Source organism: Triturus cristatus, chromosome 3_2 (assembly GCF_964204655.1).
Source record: "Triturus cristatus chromosome 3_2, aTriCri1.1, whole genome shotgun sequence".
Lineage (NCBI taxonomy): Eukaryota > Metazoa > Chordata > Amphibia > Caudata > Salamandridae > Triturus > Triturus cristatus.
The window spans coordinates 1,236,755,159-1,236,772,222 of record NC_140584.1 but is presented as its reverse complement, the minus strand read 5'-3'; the positions used below and the strand labels follow the sequence as shown (position 1 = coordinate 1,236,772,222).

General features: G+C 41.1%; 1 protein-coding gene across 4 annotated transcripts in view; it reads left to right on the top strand.

The window, feature by feature from the left end:
* LOC146859552 (CD5 antigen-like) overlaps positions 1-17,064 on the top strand; it is a 721,628-nt gene that overhangs the window by 203,650 nt on the left and 500,914 nt on the right. The window lies entirely within an intron of this gene.

Here is a 17,064-nt window from a genome sequence, read left to right as displayed (position 1 = left end):
GGGCAGGGGCAACAAAACAACAATACAGGACTGGCAAGAGAGACTGTGGGAATATAATAGAGCATTGTGGGCAGAAGGAAGAGGCAGTCAATCAATCAATCAATGACACTTATAAAGCGCGCTACATACCCGTAGGGTCTCAAGGCGCTGGGGGGGGGGGGGGTGCCGCTACTGCTCGAATAGCCAGGTCTTCAGCTTCTTCCTGAAGGAGAGGTGGTCTTGGGTCAGGCGCAGGTCGGTCGGGAGGGAGTTCCAGTTCTTGGCGGCCAGGTAGGAGAAGGACCTTCCTCCTGTAGTCGCTCTTCGGATGCGGGGGACGGCGGCGAGGGCGTCGTTGGCTGATCGGAGGTGGCGCGTGGGAGCGTAGAAGTTGACTCGGCTGTTGAGGTAGCTCGGGCCTTGGTCGTGTAGGGCTTTGTGTGCGTGGGTGAGGAGGCGGAAGGTGATTCTCTTGTTGACGGGGAGCCAGTGAAGGTCTCTCAGATGTCCGGAGATGTGGCTGGATCGTGGGATGTCGAGGATGAGTCTGGCTGAGGCGTTCTGGATCCGCTGGAGTCTCTTCTGGAGCTTGGCGGTGGTACCGGCGTAGAGGGCGTTACCGTAGTCCAGTCGGCTGGTGACGAGGGCCTGGGTGACGGTCCTCCTGGTCTCGGTGGGGATCCACCAGAAGATTTTCCGAAGTATGCGTAGGATGTTGAAGCACGCCGAGGAGACGTTGTTGACCTGCCTGGTCATGGAGAGGGAGGAGTCCAGGATGAAGCCCAGGTTGCGTGCATGGTCTGTCGGTTTGGGTGCGGTGCCCAGGGCGGGAGGCCACCAGGAGTCGTCCCAGGCGGAGGGTGAAGAGCCCAGGATGAGAACCTCCGTCTTGTCCGAGTTCAGTTTCAGTGGTAGTACAACCACATATGCCAACAGGCCCGTTTCCGCCAGGAAACGTCCAATGTTTTTAAGCTCAAATGGGCTTTATTTGATCTGTCTCCTTTCTACAATCTCCTCTTTTTCAATGTAACTCAAAGGGGAAAATTAAAACCCAAGTTTTTTTGCAAAATCTCCCTCTTACCAAGTTCAAAATGTTCGCAAGTATGGTACATTAGATCATGGTAGGCAGGAGGAATTGGGGTAGGGACATGGACTTGGATAACAGAGGACAGGAGGGACATAGAGAGGTGCACCAAACTGACCCTACAGGGCAGGCATCAGGGTTTGCAGCGGCACAATACACCACACAGGGCATGTGGGACGGGAGTGCAGCACAACAATCCATAGAAAGCAATAGGGAGGGGACAGGACCATGCACATGGACAACAGAGAACAGAGGGGAAAGAGGCAATGGTAGCTAGCTGCCGTAATGGACAGACAGGAGAGAAAGCTGCAGCATAACAGACCATAAAGGGCAGGAGGGACGGATCAGGGGCATTACAATGGAACAGACAAGCCAGGAGGGAGGGAATAGGGGTCTGCACATGGAAACAGAGGACTGGGGCAAGAGGGCAGGGCAGGAGCAGCAAGATGACCATGGAGGTCAGGCAGGATGGGCACTAGAAACAAGACACACCATGGAGAGCAACAATAAGACTATGATGGCATACACACAGACCATGGAGGGAAGGTGGGAGGGGGTCAGGGGCAGCTAGCTGACCACACAGGGAAGGTGGGAGGGGCCATGGCAGCACAGAAGACCATGCATGGCAAGCGGGAGGGTTAGTGGCAGCACAATGGCTATGATGGGCAAGAAGGAGGGTGCAGGGGCATGCACAAAGGACCATGGAAGATAGAAGGGAGGGTCAGGACCTGGCCACAGACAAGAAAGTTCAGGGGAGGGGGCCTCACTACATACCGCGCGGGGCAGGCAGGAGGAGCAGTTGCAGCACAACAGACCAGGGAGGGCAGAAGGGTGTGGCAGTAAAATGGACCATGGAGGACAGGAGGAAGGGGATAGGGGCATGGCATGTGGACAGGCAGGGTGGAGGTGGCAGGGACAGGTTACAGTCATCTGACAACGCTAGGCAGGTGGGAGGGGAGTGGTAGCTCAACAGAACACTCAGAGTAGATAGGAGTGGCAGGTCCATGGAACATGGTGGGCAAAAAGGATGGAACAGGGGCATGCACAAAGACATCGGAGGGCAGGGGGAAGGAGAATAGGGGCAGTAAGCTAATCACAGAGGCTAAGCAGGAGGTCAATGATGGGCCATAGAATTGGACAATGGAGGGAGGGAGGAGTGGACTGGTTAATCATGCTAAATGGAGGGCAGTGGCAGCACATCAGACCATGCATGGTAGGAGGGAGGAGGCTAGTCCATGGATTCAGACAACAGAGGATAGGGAAGAGGAGGATGGAGCAGCAAGCTAACTGTTCAGAGAAGGTGGGTATTAGGAACTTTATTGTTTTTAAAATGTGTGGCTGTGCGAACTACTTAAAATATGAACAAGTATGCAGATTAATCTCACTTTTATTCAGGAAGAAGAGGACGTTTGTGACTGTGACTCCGGGCTCACTTGGCAGAAACACCCCCTGACCCTCCACCCCCTATCGGAAAATGTAATGCCCGTGAAAAGGGTAGGTGAACACAGTGTTATATAGAACATAGTCCTGAGAGCACAATTGAAAATGAAAACTAGATATAGTGTATGGTATAAACTATGCACCAAAAAGTGTGATATAAGATGAACCAGGCGTGAAATATAATATGCAATAGATTGTGCGGAATGACAGATTTATTGGAGAGCGCGAGATAGCACAGGCACTAGCGCGTGCTATGCGATATGCGCCTTGGAGTGTAATATGCACAGGGCAGTGTTGTGTAACCTAACTAGTCTCTAAAGTTGTAATATAAAATATGTTGTGGGTAGTGGAACGTTGCATATGCACTGTGACAAAGATATGGATCCCAGATTGTAATATGTATGGCATAGCGCTGTGCGTTATAACATAGGCATCGAGCAAGGCACGTTAGATGGGGCAATATAACCCGTGCAAGGACAAGTGTGGCATGACATATTCACGGGGTGGTGTTACAGTGCACATGGGCTAGAGAGTGTCATCGCATATGCACTAGCTAGTGGAATACAACACAGAGGTGTGTGGCACTCGGCAGGCAATGGTGGGTGTAACACAGCATTGGGCTCTGCCAGGAGCGCGCTGTGACTCTCAAGTGATGTTCGTCCCCTTTCCAGAGAGTAAAATAAAAAGTATTACACATCCGGCAGTGGATGTGTGTTTTATTAACCGTGAGGGGGGTTTCTTTCATAGTTTTGGTCGAATTTTTGTCGAATCCCCTTTGAATGGCTTGGTGTGCATGTGTATTAAATGTGCCCGTCAATAGCTAACCATGTTTGTATAAATAAATGACATGGGTGTCTACCGGGATTAGGCACGTAGGGCATCAGACATGTCAGAGCTTCACTAGTGGTGTAAATACATTCCATGTGGATTCATTGTATGCATAGTCGCCTTTTAATGAATATCACGCAAATCGTCATGGTGATAGGTACGTACGGTTTGTCCAGCATGTCCTAGGTGTGTCTATAAATATATATTTTTTTAAAATAATAAAAAACAGTGGCCGGCCCTGGAAATTGGGGTCCCTGGGGCCGATTAAGGCCTTAGGAGGGGGGCCACGCGGCGCCCTTCCAAATTTTTTTTCTCCCCAAAAAATAATTAGGAGACAGGCCCTGGGGGATGGGGTCCTCAGGGCCAATAAATTAGAATAAGAAGGGGAACCACACAGCCCCCCTTCTTAAAAAAATAAAATAAATAAAAGACTGGCATCGTGCCGGAAGCCACGCCCCTCCTTGCAGCACTCTGCAAACACTCCCCCTGGCGAGTTGTAAGTTGGGGAATTAATTCCTCTTCAATACTGAGGGTCCCTGAGGGCCAACTAGCCCAACAGGCATCTCCAGTATGCGCCAGGGAGCTGCGCTGCAGACAGGTGTTCTGAGGCCAAGCCCCTTTTTATACCTCTCTGCAACTCAGCTCTGTGGCACTTACTGGAGGTACCTAGTGGTCTAGTTTGACCCTAGGGACCCTTAGGATTCAAGGGGACTTAATCTCTCAACTCAGAACAGCCACAGGGCGCGTTTACACAGTGGTGAAGGGAGGAGACGGGGCCTGAGGTGACGTGTGCAAACACACACTATGGCACGTTTTAAATTGGGGATATAATTTCCCTTCAATCCTGAGGGCCCCTGGGGGCTAACTAGCCCACCAAGTGCTTCCAGTAAGCGCCACTGAGCTGCATTGCAGAGAGGTGGTCCAGGCCGTGCCACTTTTTACACCTCTCTGCAACACAGATCTGTGGCACTTACTGGAGGTACCTAGTGGGCTAGTTGGACCCTAGGGACCCTAAGGATTCAAATGAACTTAATCTCCCAACTAAAATCGGACACAGGGCGTGTTTACACAGTGGTGAAGGGAGGGGACGGGGCCTGAGTTAACGTGTGCAAAAACGCCCTGTGGCCCGTTTTAAGAGGTAGTTTTAATCCCCCTGCCCTATTATATACTAGGGGCTTACAGAGGAGGTCATGCTAATCACAGGGGGACCCCAACGCATAATGTTCCCTAGTGTATGTAGGTGTTTTCACTGTATTCTAAGTGTCTTTTAACATAGCACTGGCTCTAGGACTGGTTAGTCAGACTCAGTTACCACCAGTATCCGTCTGAAAAAGTTGAGGGTACAGGATGATTTTGCAACAAGGCTTCTTTCTGCTCTTCTTTTTGTTCTTTCTGCACGTTATCCTTCTTCCTGCACTTTTCTTCGTCTTTGAGGACTTCTGTTGCTTCTTTCTGCACTTCTTTTTTTTCTTTCTGTGCATTTTTTCTTCTTTCTTCACATGTCCTATCTCTGTAGGCATAGTTAGAAATTAGCATTTAAAAAACCTTTGAAATTCACAGAAAAAAACATAGGTTTCAGGCACATTATAGTTAGGAATTAGCATTTAAAAAACCTCAGAAATTCACTGAAAAAACCATAGGTTTCAGGGGCGTTATAGTTAGCTGGACTTTTCACTTGTACAAAACCATTGAAATTCCCCCGTTATAGTTAGTTCAGCTAACTATAACTTGCGCGCCCGCAATGCACTGCTGATGACGTCACATATTACATCACTCATGACATGGTCAGTGACATCACTCATGACATCACTGATGACATCTCAAATGACATCACTGATGACATCACTGATGACATCATCCTTGTGATAGAGTGGCAGACCTCCTCTCACCATAATATAACCTTTGATACACACATTCAAAAATAGAGACTAAAATTTTCAAAACAATGGACATACCAATACCAGTTACAACAACCTCTTCAGTAATTCTAAGATCCACATACACATCCACTCATTCACCAACAGTCCTATACAGTCACTCATACATGTACTCACTCATCATATGTACTCATACACCTATACATCCTGTTACACAATGCCACTCATCCATAGTTACTCACACATAGTCACTCATGCTAATAAAGAATCAAACATACATTTACTTGCACATACAGTTATACACACACCACCACACTTACTTCTACGGAAACTTACACATACTTAGTCTTTTAAACAATCACTTATAGAAACACATACTTATTCATACAGGAACTCTTTCAATCTCTCACTCTCACATATACTCACTTATATACACCAATAGTCAAATATACTAGTTTAAAACATATGTAGTTACTCAAAAAGACACTATTGAGACAGTCATTCACTCACTAACACACCCATACACACACTCATCCACCCATACAGTCCTGCACACATGCTGTCTTCAACACATACAAACAGTGAGTCACTCATTCATGCACCTATGCACTACGTAATACCCCCCACCGAACCATGCAGACACTCAGACTGATACTCAAAAAAACAACTAATAACCTATATAGACACCCATGTAGCTACTCACCAACCCATGCAGCCACTTATACACAAAGTGAGAGACTGATACAGATATTTACATATTTAAACATTACTCACTAAGCCATGTATTCACTATGATACACTTAATCAGTCAGTTACACAATTAATTTTTCAAAAACAAATCATCCATTTAGACACTTATATACCCATTTATTCTTCCATCGACCTTGAGATATACATATATAAAACATATTTAATTTTCAGAAAAACACACATTCACTGGATGATGTCATCAGTGATGTCATTTGAGATGTCATCAGTGATGTCATGAATGATGTCACTGACCATGTCATGAGTGATGTAATATGTGACGTCATCAGTAGTGCATTGCGGGCGCGCAAGTTATAGTTAGCTGAACTAACTATAACGGGGGAATTTCAATGGTTTTGTACAAGTGAAAAGTCCAGCTAACTATAACACCCCTGAAACCTATGGTTTTTTCAGTGTATATATATATATATATATATATATATATATATATATATATATATATATATATATATTACCTACTGGCGGTCGCCAGTAGGTAGTTATAATTAGGACCCTGTTTCCATAGGAAATCCGCAACATTCTATTTGGAATAACTTTGGCGCCGGTCGACGAATCCTCGCGATATTTTCAAAATAGGTGGGGCGCTACGCTCCGCTCCTACCCTGAAAGTCTCGGGGGGATTCGTCAAGCGGGGGCTGAGATAAAAGGGGGGTCCCAAAACACGTTTTTTCCCATGCATTTTTCCATAGGACCTTTAGACACAGCTACAGCCCGAACGGCTGAACAGAATTACTTGAAATTTGGCAGAGAGGTAGTCCTCAGGTCAAGGAAGTGCCTTTTGTAGGTTTGGTGTAAATCTGTTCAGTAGATTCTGAGAAAATAGCCTTTAAATCAATATATATATCTGAGCCAGCTTACGGTGCGCTTACCGTACGCGTACGGTGACGTGCGCAAGCGCGATTCTGATTGGCTCTGAGATATTAGTAAACATTCGAATCGGTCAAAACCAGGAAGCGGTGGCCGCCATTTTGTGTATTTCACTCAGAAAAAAAAGGGTGATAACTTGAAAAGGGGGCAAGGAAGAGAGTTACAGACCCCCTAACATTTGTAAGGGGGTCAAAGAAGGACAGAAAAGTACAAAGAAAACATTTATTGATTTTAAAAAAAATCGCGGGTTACGCGTACGGTAAGCTCACCGTAAGCGCACCGTAAGCTGGCTCAGATATATATATTGATTTAAAGGCTATTTTCTCAGAATCTACTGAACAGATTTACACCAAACCTACAAAAAAAACAATGAAATGAAATGCAGATTTAAGTGTTTAGATATTAGGGGGCTCTAAAAAGAGCCGTTGTGTTTATGAAGTGATTTTTTATTGGTACCTACAAGTAAGTACCGATGCAGAGTCTAAGGTTCAAGAGGAAGACTCTGTTCCCTTCATCAGTGAAGTGTACACCATCTCCTCTATAAATGTCTTGCATGTCGTAACGCAAGTTGTTGTGGTAAATGGAACCCATACCATAGTCACGGAGGAAAGCAGAAACAGATTTGTTGACGTGCTTTCTTGCTTTGTCAATCTGTGGACAAAAATGATTGGACCAGTCCCATTTTTGCCTTTGGCATATGTTAGAAAACACAAAGGCAGTTTTAGGGAAAAGTGAAAACAGTTGTGCAAAGGTCTCCTTCATAAGCATTTCCAGACCTACCCCAGTCAAAGTGCCTAGGTCATTGCCACCACAGTGCACTATTATGAGGTCAGGGTGTTGGATTTGCATGAAGGATTTCACCAATGGCATCAATTGGTGCCACTTTAACCCTCTCTGACCAATCCATTTAATGTCTACATTTGGCAAAGCAAGGTCTCTCACCATATCTGTTTTCTCTGCATACTTTTCACTCCAGAAGACATAGCTGTGCCCTACAATCCACACTGTGAACATCTTCAAAGGAGAACTGGATGCACTCAGGAGGTGTAATTCAGTAGAATGGTAAAAAGAAATGAAAGACAGTTTGGAAATGGAGGCATACATATTTTTTTTATAAAAAAAAGAACTGATTGGCTGTTTCATACCATTCTAGAATAAAAACTAGGCTGTATGTGTAAATTTATAGAAGCATGTTTTGTATTGGTACAGAAAAATGTGTTACCAAAGAACAGTACTATGGATTTGCTGTTAGGTTTGAAAAGTCAAGCACTCCTGCTCTTTGGAAATGAAACATTGTGTGGCGAACTTCTGACCTAACTCCACACAGCAGTGTTCCATGAGCTGTTGCTATGGTAGCAGGCAGAAGTCAAGTTGGGGGAAGGGTACTAGGCAGAAGTCAAGTTGGGGGAAGGGTACTTTTGGAAAAGGGTTGGTTTTCAACCAATAGAAATGTGTGATTACATTTGAAAAAAAGGGGGAAGCACTGAGATTTGAAATTAACATGTATATGTGTGGAAAAAGAGAGGAAAAGTTTGCCATTATCTGGTTCTGCTGAGAGGAGAGAGGTGAACAGAACAGAGATCCTGGCTCTGATAATCTGCTGTTTGAGTGCCACATTTCTTTTACAATTAACTAATTTTAAAGGTGAGTTTAGAGTTTGAGAGGGGATGTATATGGTAAATTAAGAAATGAATAATAGAATTGGAATTCCTTTTGTTGAAGTTGTGTTTATTATTTTCTGTTTTGGGAGAAATTTAAATGTGAGGAACATGTAAAATAATATGGACTATGTTTTCACGAAAATTTAAGGTGTACTGGTAAAAATAAGGAATACTTTAAGGGTTTGAGGTTGCACTCAGTAATGCAAATACATTCAGCATCAGTGAGGCTGGTTGCCCTTGCTGGAGTGTAGTCAGTCACCCAGGTTACACATGGTGCTGGTTTCAAAAAGCAGTTTGGACATGTGCTGTTTTCAGATTCTGAAAAGTGGATTCAAAATGTGTCAGTCTGTAAAAGTGTTTATCACTTGCCAAAAAAAAGAGTAGTAAGTGTGCTTTCAAATTGGCAAAGAAATTTCGTTTTGTGACTAATATGAAAACATGACTCTGTGTGCAAATAGGAATTACAGGCAGAGATTTATTGCGTATTGCTCTGGTGATTTTACATTTGCATTAGATGTAAAGGGGGAGCCATTTTTTTGTATGCAGAAGCAGACTCTTAGCACACAGCCAGCTGCTTATCCTGTGGAATCATGCATAGTATTCACAACCGAGTGGGGTTTGAGGTTTCAGTCAGTAATGCAAATACATTCAGCATTACTAAGGCTGGTTGCCCTTGCTGGAGTGTAGTCAGTCACCCAGGTTACACATGGTGCTGGTCTTAAAAAGCAGTTTGGACATGTGCTTTTATCAGAATCTGAAAAGTGGATTCATAATGTGTCAGTCTGTAAAAGCACTTATCACTTGCCAAAAAAAAGAGTAGTAAGTGTGCTTTCAAATTGGCAAAGAAATTTCTTTTTGTGACTATTGTGAAAACATGACTCTGTGTGCAAATAGGAATTACAGGCAGAGATTTATTGCGTATTGCTCTGGTGATTTTACATTTGTATTAGATGAAAAGGGGGAGGTATTTTTTTATGCAGAAGCAGACTCTTAGTACACAGGCAGCTGCTTATCCTGTGGAATCATGCATAGTATTTACAACCGAGTGGGGTTTGAGGTTTCAGTCAGTAATGCAAATACATTCAGCATCACTAAGGCTGGTTGCCCTTGCTGGAGTGTAGTCGGTCACCCAGGTTACACATGGTGCTGGTCTGAAAAAGCAGTTTGGACATGTGCTTTTATCAGAATCTGAAAAGTGGATTCATAATGTGTCAGTCTGTAAAAGTGTTTATCACTTGCCAAAAAAAAGAGTAGTAAGTGTGCTTTCAAATTGGCAAAGAAATTTCGTTTTGTGACTAATGTGAAAACATGACTCTGTGTGTAAATAGGAATTACAGGCAGAGGTTTATTGCGTATTGCTCTGGTGATTTTACATTTGCATTAGATGGAAAGGGGGAGCCATTTTTTTGTGCAGAAGCAGACTCTTAGCACACACCCAGCTGCTTATCCTGTGGAATCATGCACAGTATTCACAACTGAGTGGGGTTTGAGGTTTCAGTCAGTAATGCAAATACATTCAGCATCACTAAGGCTGGTTGCCCTTGCTGGAGTGTAGTCAGTCACCCAGGTTACACATGGTGCTGGTCTGAAAAAGCAGTTTGGACATGTGCTTTTATCAGAATCTGAACAGTGGATTCATAATGTGTCAGTCTGTAAAAGTGTTTATCACTTGCCAAAAAAAGAGTAGTAAGTGTGCTTTCAAATTGGCAAAGAAATTTCGTTTTGTGACTAATGTGAAAACATGACTCTGTGTGCAAATAGGAATTACATGCAGAGATTTATTGCGTATTGCTCTGGTGATTTTACATTTGCATTAGATGGAAAGGGGGAGCCATTTTTTTGTGCAGAAGCAGACTCTTAGCACACACCCAGCTGCTTATCCTGTGGAATCATGCACAGTATTCACAACCGAGTGGGGTTTGAGGTTTCAGTCAGTAATGCAAATACATTCAGCATCACTAAGGCTGGTTGCCCTTGCTGGAGTGTAGTCAGTCACCCAGGTTACACATGGTGCTGGTCTGAAAAAGCAGTTTGGACATGTGCTTTTTTAAGAATCTGAAAAGTGGATTCAAAATATGTCAGTCTGTAAAAGTGTTTATCACTTGCCAAAAAAAAGAGTAGTAAGTGTGCTTTCAAATTGGCAAAGAAATTTCGTTTTGTGACTAATATGAAAACATGACTCTGTGTGCAAATAGGAATTACAGGCAGAGATGTATTGCATATTGCTTTGGTGAATTTACATTTGCATTAGATGTAAAGGGGGAGCCATTTTTTTGTGCAGAAGCAGACTCTTAGCACACAGCCAGCTGCTTATCCTGTGGAATCATGCATAGTAATGACAACCGAGTGGGGTTTGAGGTTTCAGTCAGTAATGCAAATACATTCAGCATCAGTAAGGCTGGTTGCCCTTGCTGGAGTGTAGTCAGTCACCCAGGTTACACATGTTGCTGGTCTCAGAAAGGTGTTTGGTATTGCTCTGGAGATTTTACATTTGCAATAGATGGAAAGGGGGAGCTATTTTTTTATGCAGAAGCAGACTCTTTGCACACAACCAGCTGCTTATCCTGTGGAATCATGCAAAGTATTCACAACCGAGTGGGGTTTGAGGTTTTAATCAGTAATGCAAATACATTCAGCATCACTAAGGCTGGTTGCCCTTGCTGGAGTGTAGTCAGTCACCCAGGTTACACATGTTGCTGGTCTGAAAAAGCTGTTTGGACATGTGCTGTTTTCAGAATCTGAAAAGTGGATTCAAAATGTGTCAGACTGTAAAAGTACTTATCACTTGCCAAAAAAGTAGTAGAAAGTATGCTTTGCAATTGGCAAAGAAATTTCGTTTTCTGCCTAATTTCAAACCATGACTCTGTGTGCAAACAGGAATTGTTTTTAGATATTTAATTTGTGATGGTGTTATTGTGATTTTCACTTGTAGGAAAGGGGTACATAGTATTTTAAGATTTGAAAAGATCATAAAAAATGTAGTAATTTATTTAAATAAAATAAAGGAATTTTTTTTTAGTTTTTTTCAGGTATTGCTGAAGAGCAGTGAACAAAATTTAAGATGCCTACAAAATCCAGACTAAAGAAAGACCACAAAAAAAACCTATATTTGAAGACAACTGGAGGACCTAAGTTAGTTGGAGATGCTCATGTTGGGAAAAAGAACAAATCTTCTGGTAAGCAGACAAAAGATTTTTTAAAGAACATCTTCAAAAAAAGGAAAAATGTACAAAATGTCTGTACTGGAAAGAATGTTTTCAATAGAAAAAAACAGGAAAAAATTGAGAATTTAGTTAATGCAAATATACCTTCTGCAACAATAAAGATTAACTTAAACAGAAAAACAGCGTTTAAAGAGATACGTAGAAAAATGTTTCAGAGAAGAGTTATGTCCAATTTGATAAAGGATGTGAAGAAATATAAGCAAAAGGCAAAATATTACAAGAGAAAAAAAGAAATTGAAGCCATTGCAGCAAAGGCATTAGAATTAAAAAGGAAACTATTCATTTTAATTTTGAATAGGATGCGTACATTAGATAACATGGTTAATGTACTGAAATCACAAAGCAAAAGGAAAAGAGTAGTGAACAGAACAAACTTTTGTAAAGTGTTTTTAGGAAAATGGATGCATAGTTCAAGTAGTGAACCTTTTTTTAATGAAGAGAGTTATTTTCAAAGTAATAGTTTGCTGCATGCAGTTGACACCAGAGGTCGTGCTTATGAAGTGAAAAATGGTTGCATAATGGAGAAGGAGATAATGGTTCCAAGAGATGAGGTACAAGTGATGGCGGATGAGGCTATGGGGAGACGTCCTAAAGCCCCAGTGTACACTTGGAATTGTAGTAGTATTTGCACTGTGCGTCAGGAATCTATTGATAAATTTCGTGAGTTTCTAAGAGAATATAGTAAAAAAAAGTGTAAAACAGAAGATTAAGGTGCTTCAAAGTCTAGATCCATGCAGAGTGAGAGAGAATACTGGTTTGCAGGGTCATTCTCTGGCTTGTCTATCTAGAAAAGTGTGTAATAGTGTTTTCCATCATTTTAGGATGCTGGCTGTTCATCATACTGAAATGAGAAAGTTTGTGAGATGGTTGTATTTTGCTAAAAGTCCAGCAATAAAGTTAGATGAATTGAATAGGGCTCTGTTCCGTGGATCGGTATCAGATGTAGAGAAGGTTGTTGATGAAATTCAGTTTTGTTACTTTGGTCCTGAACAAAACAGTGCAGAAAAGGACACAGTAAATGAGGAAGAAGTGGAAGAGAATGTAGAACCCTCTGTAAGTAAGACATTTAATGATCACATAACAAAATTTGAAAAAATCTCTAATGAAAGACCAAATATTACTTGTATTTGTTGCCGCAGAACTCATTATAGAAAACAAACTAGGAATGTTGATCTCTACAGAAAGAGTGAAAATGAAGATAATTATAAGTGGAAAGATTTTGCCACATATATATTTCTAGAAAATTGTTTTGAATTGGGTGAAGATCAGCGTATTTGTAAATACTGTTACAACGAGTTAGAGGAAAATAGAATGCCGACCAGAGCAGTACATAATAATTTAGAATTGGATGCTATTCCTGCTGAACTTTCTGAATTAAATACATATGAGTCTATACTTATTCAATGTGTTCATCCGTTCCAGACCATAGTACGTATGGAGCCCAAAACTGGTAAATTACCTCCTTCAGATTTACTGAGAGGTTTAAAAGGTAGAGTGGTGTATTTGCCCTTGGATTTGAAAAAAAATATGGAAACTATTGATGCGGATACTTTGGAAACTGAACCATTAGTTATTCTGGTTAATGGTGTACCTACAAAGAATAAGAAGATTTGGCAGGAGCTGGTAGATGTACGGAAAGTACTAAGAGAAAATTTGTATTTGAAAAGGAATACCAAATGGTATGAATCAATTTATATAGAAGAAGAAGAAGAAGATTTACAAGAAGACACAGAAACATCAACTGGACAAATTGAAAAAGTGGACAAGTCAAAGGAAGAAGAAATTTATGAACATTTTAGCATACATCCTCTTCATTCAAAAGAAGTTATGGGAGACAATATTGATCTGTTTCAGATGAAGAAAGCAAAAGGAACTCCCGTGAGTGTATGGGAGGAGAGCTTGGAAGCTCGATGTTTTCCCCAGCTGTTTCCTAAAGGAAAATGAGGACGATACGATGAACGTCCAGAACAGATTCCAGCTTCTGAGTATCGGACTACAAGACTATATGCTGAAGATCCCAGATTTTGACAAAGTATTCCTTATTTGTTCCATCTTTTATTTGAAAGCGACTTGTCTGCACTATCTTATGCAGTAAATCACATTTTAAAAAGTGGAGTACATTTACAAAATGTGTCTGCTAAGGATTTTATGGAGAAAGTGCAGCACCGAGATGATCATTTGGAAACACAACTGATCAATCTGATGGCTTGTCAGCGTGGGACAAATGAATATTGGTACCGACGCCATGGTGAATTAAAATGCATGTTACGGAATTTAGGAACACCAACATGGTTCCTTACCCTAAGCTGTGCTGAGTACGCTTGGGATGATTTACTGGATTTTCTACGAGAGGCAAATTCAAACATTAAAAACATCGAATACAAGACAGCAGGAGAACTGTGCTCATTGGATCCGGTTAATGTTTGCAGATATTTCAATCATAGATTTGAGGCTATGATGTCCTTCATCTGCAATAAAAAAAATCCACCTCTAGGAGAAGTAGTGGATTTCTTTTGGAGAAAATAGTACCAGGCAAGAGGTGCTCCTCATATTCATATGCTGTTGTGGATCAAGGATGCCCCAAAGTTTGGAACAGATACTGATGAAGCAGTGTTATCTTACATTGAAGAATATGCAACATGTGCTATACCAAAAAGCACAGAAGAGAAAAAGTTAAAGGAGCAAGTTTTACGTTTCCAAAGTCATCTGTGTGGAAAATACTGTTGACGGAAATACAAGAGCAAAGAAAAATACTACACTAAATGTCGATTTGGATTTCCTAGACCTGTTCTTTCAAATGGAAGAGTAAACAGTTTTATGTCATCTGTGAGACATACTATCACAAGAAAATCACCTAAGAATACCTACAACCTTAAAAGAAAAGAAGAATCAAAAAATATAAATGACTACAACCCAGTCATTTTATCCATGTGGAATGCTAACATGGATATACAGTATGTAGCTGACAATTCCATTGCTGTTGCTCGATATGTAACGTCTTACATTACTAAATCTGAAAAAACTGAATTGAAAGAAATGTGGGAAGAGATTTCTCACGAGAAGACTGTCAGTAAGAAGCTGTACAGTTTCAGTTTAAAGATGTTATTGCATCGAGAAATTGGATCCTACGAATGTTCAGATAGGTTATCTTCTGCAAGTCTTTACTCGAAATCAAGAAGAATAATTTGGGCAAGTTTAGGCCTTGCAGCAATGAGAAATCGGGTACTGAAATCTGTTGGAGAAATTGAATATTTGGCCGAGAATGACCCAGAAAGTACAGATATTTCAAAATCAAACATGTTGGACACATATTATCCCAAGAGAAGTCATCATCTGGAGAACATGTGTCTCTATGAAGTGCTGCAGAACTACATTTATTCACGGAAAGCCGCAGAAGACATCAACAATGGAAAATATAAAGTCATTGGTGAGGAAGGATGTTTGGTGAAGCAAACAAAAGGAAGTTTGATAAATCACAGGATGCTGAGTTGCGACACTACTGACAAAAAGGAATTTTACTACTTGGCTCTTTTACAGCTGTTTAAACCATGGCGTACAGAGGATGAACTACTGGGAGAATTTCAAAGCTATGAAGATTCTTTTAATGCTTGCAAAGACAGCATACAATGCAGTACATTCTCAACTTATTTGCAAATGTTAAATGAAGAAATTGAACAGGAAACTACAATTGCAGCTGAAGTAGCTAGAGACAGTTCTCAGGACAGCCAAAGTTCAGGAACACTCAGTCAAGATCCCCTAGGACAACCAATCATTGAAAATGAAGCATCAATAGCCATGAATGAAGTGGAAACGGCTATGAATCAAGCTCAAGAAGAATTTATAGACTTACAAAATTTGGAAAGACAACTGAATGAAGAGCAGCAACAAATTTATGAAGAGATCAGAAGCAAAATTGATCACGGATTTCTACATGAAAAAAAAGAGTGCTCATGCACATCATTTCATCCAATCAGGATGTATGTAAGTGGACAAGCTGGAACTGGAAAAAGTTTCCTAATAAAAGTCATCAGAAGCTACCTACAGCAAAAAACGGATTCTACTTTGTCTTGTGTGGTTACTGCTCCAACTGGGTTAGCAGCCTATAACAAGGAATCACCTTACATCGTTTGCTAATGTTACCAGTGGAGCATGAGAACAAAATACAATACAACAAGCTAACTGGGGAAGCATGCTTGGAAGTTTCAAGAGTATTGAAGAAGATGCAAGTTCTCATTATTGATGAGGTGAGCATGGTATCAAACTTAATGCTTGCCTTTGTGCATTTAAGAATGCAGCAAATTCTAAGGACAGACTATGACGTGTTATTTGGTGGAAAACATGTCATAGTTTTTGGGGATCTTCTACAACTTACTCCAGTTAAAGGACAACCAGTGTTTAATACTGTGACACATGAAGACACAAAGAAGTCATTGGGAAGCATCGGTAATGCAAATATTTGGTCCTTCTTTGAGGACAAGGAACTTACTACTAATATGAGGCAAGCAAACGATGAAGAATATGGAAGTATTCTGAAAGATATCAGAATTGGACTACTCACAGAAGTTGGCAAAAAAGCATTACAGAGTCGGCTGCTACATAATTTATTTCCAAAGGAAGAAATAGTTGCAGAGAAGATATACAAGAACATTGCAGAAAAGAAAAGTGTCATCTGCTTAATGCCAACTCTACGTGAATGCTCAATATTCAATGAGGAGCTTTTAAAATTGGAAAAGGAAGATATCAGGAAATTGGAAGCAGTGGACAAAATTGAGGATGGAAGAATTACTATCACATTAACAGGCACACTGAAAAATAAATTGGATTCACTAGAGAAGAACATTTCCAAAACAGCTGGATTAGAAAAAAATCTATATGTTTGCATGAACTGTAGAGTATTTTTAAGGAGAAATTTGGATGTTGAAAAAGGTTTAGTTAATGGAGCTATGGGAAGAGTTGTGGGTTTTATTAATTATCAGAAAAAAGATGGAATTGAATGTTTAAAAATAAAATTTGATCAGATTGAAGAAGTTAAAGACATTTGTCGTTGTTCAGTTCGTTTCATGCTTGTGAAAGACTTAATGTACGTAGGAAGCAGTTTCCGTTTTCGCTAGCATATGCTGTAACTATTCACAAGTCTCAAGGATTGACTGTAGATTGTGCTTTTGTGAACATTGGTTCAACTGTGTTCAAAGAAGGTATGGCTTATGTAGCTTTGTCACGAGTGAAAACATTATCTGGTTTATTCATGATAGACTTTGATGACTCAAAAGTTAGTGCTGATACAAATTGTGTAAAGGAGTATAATAGATTAAGAAGAACCTATGCTCGTCATTTAG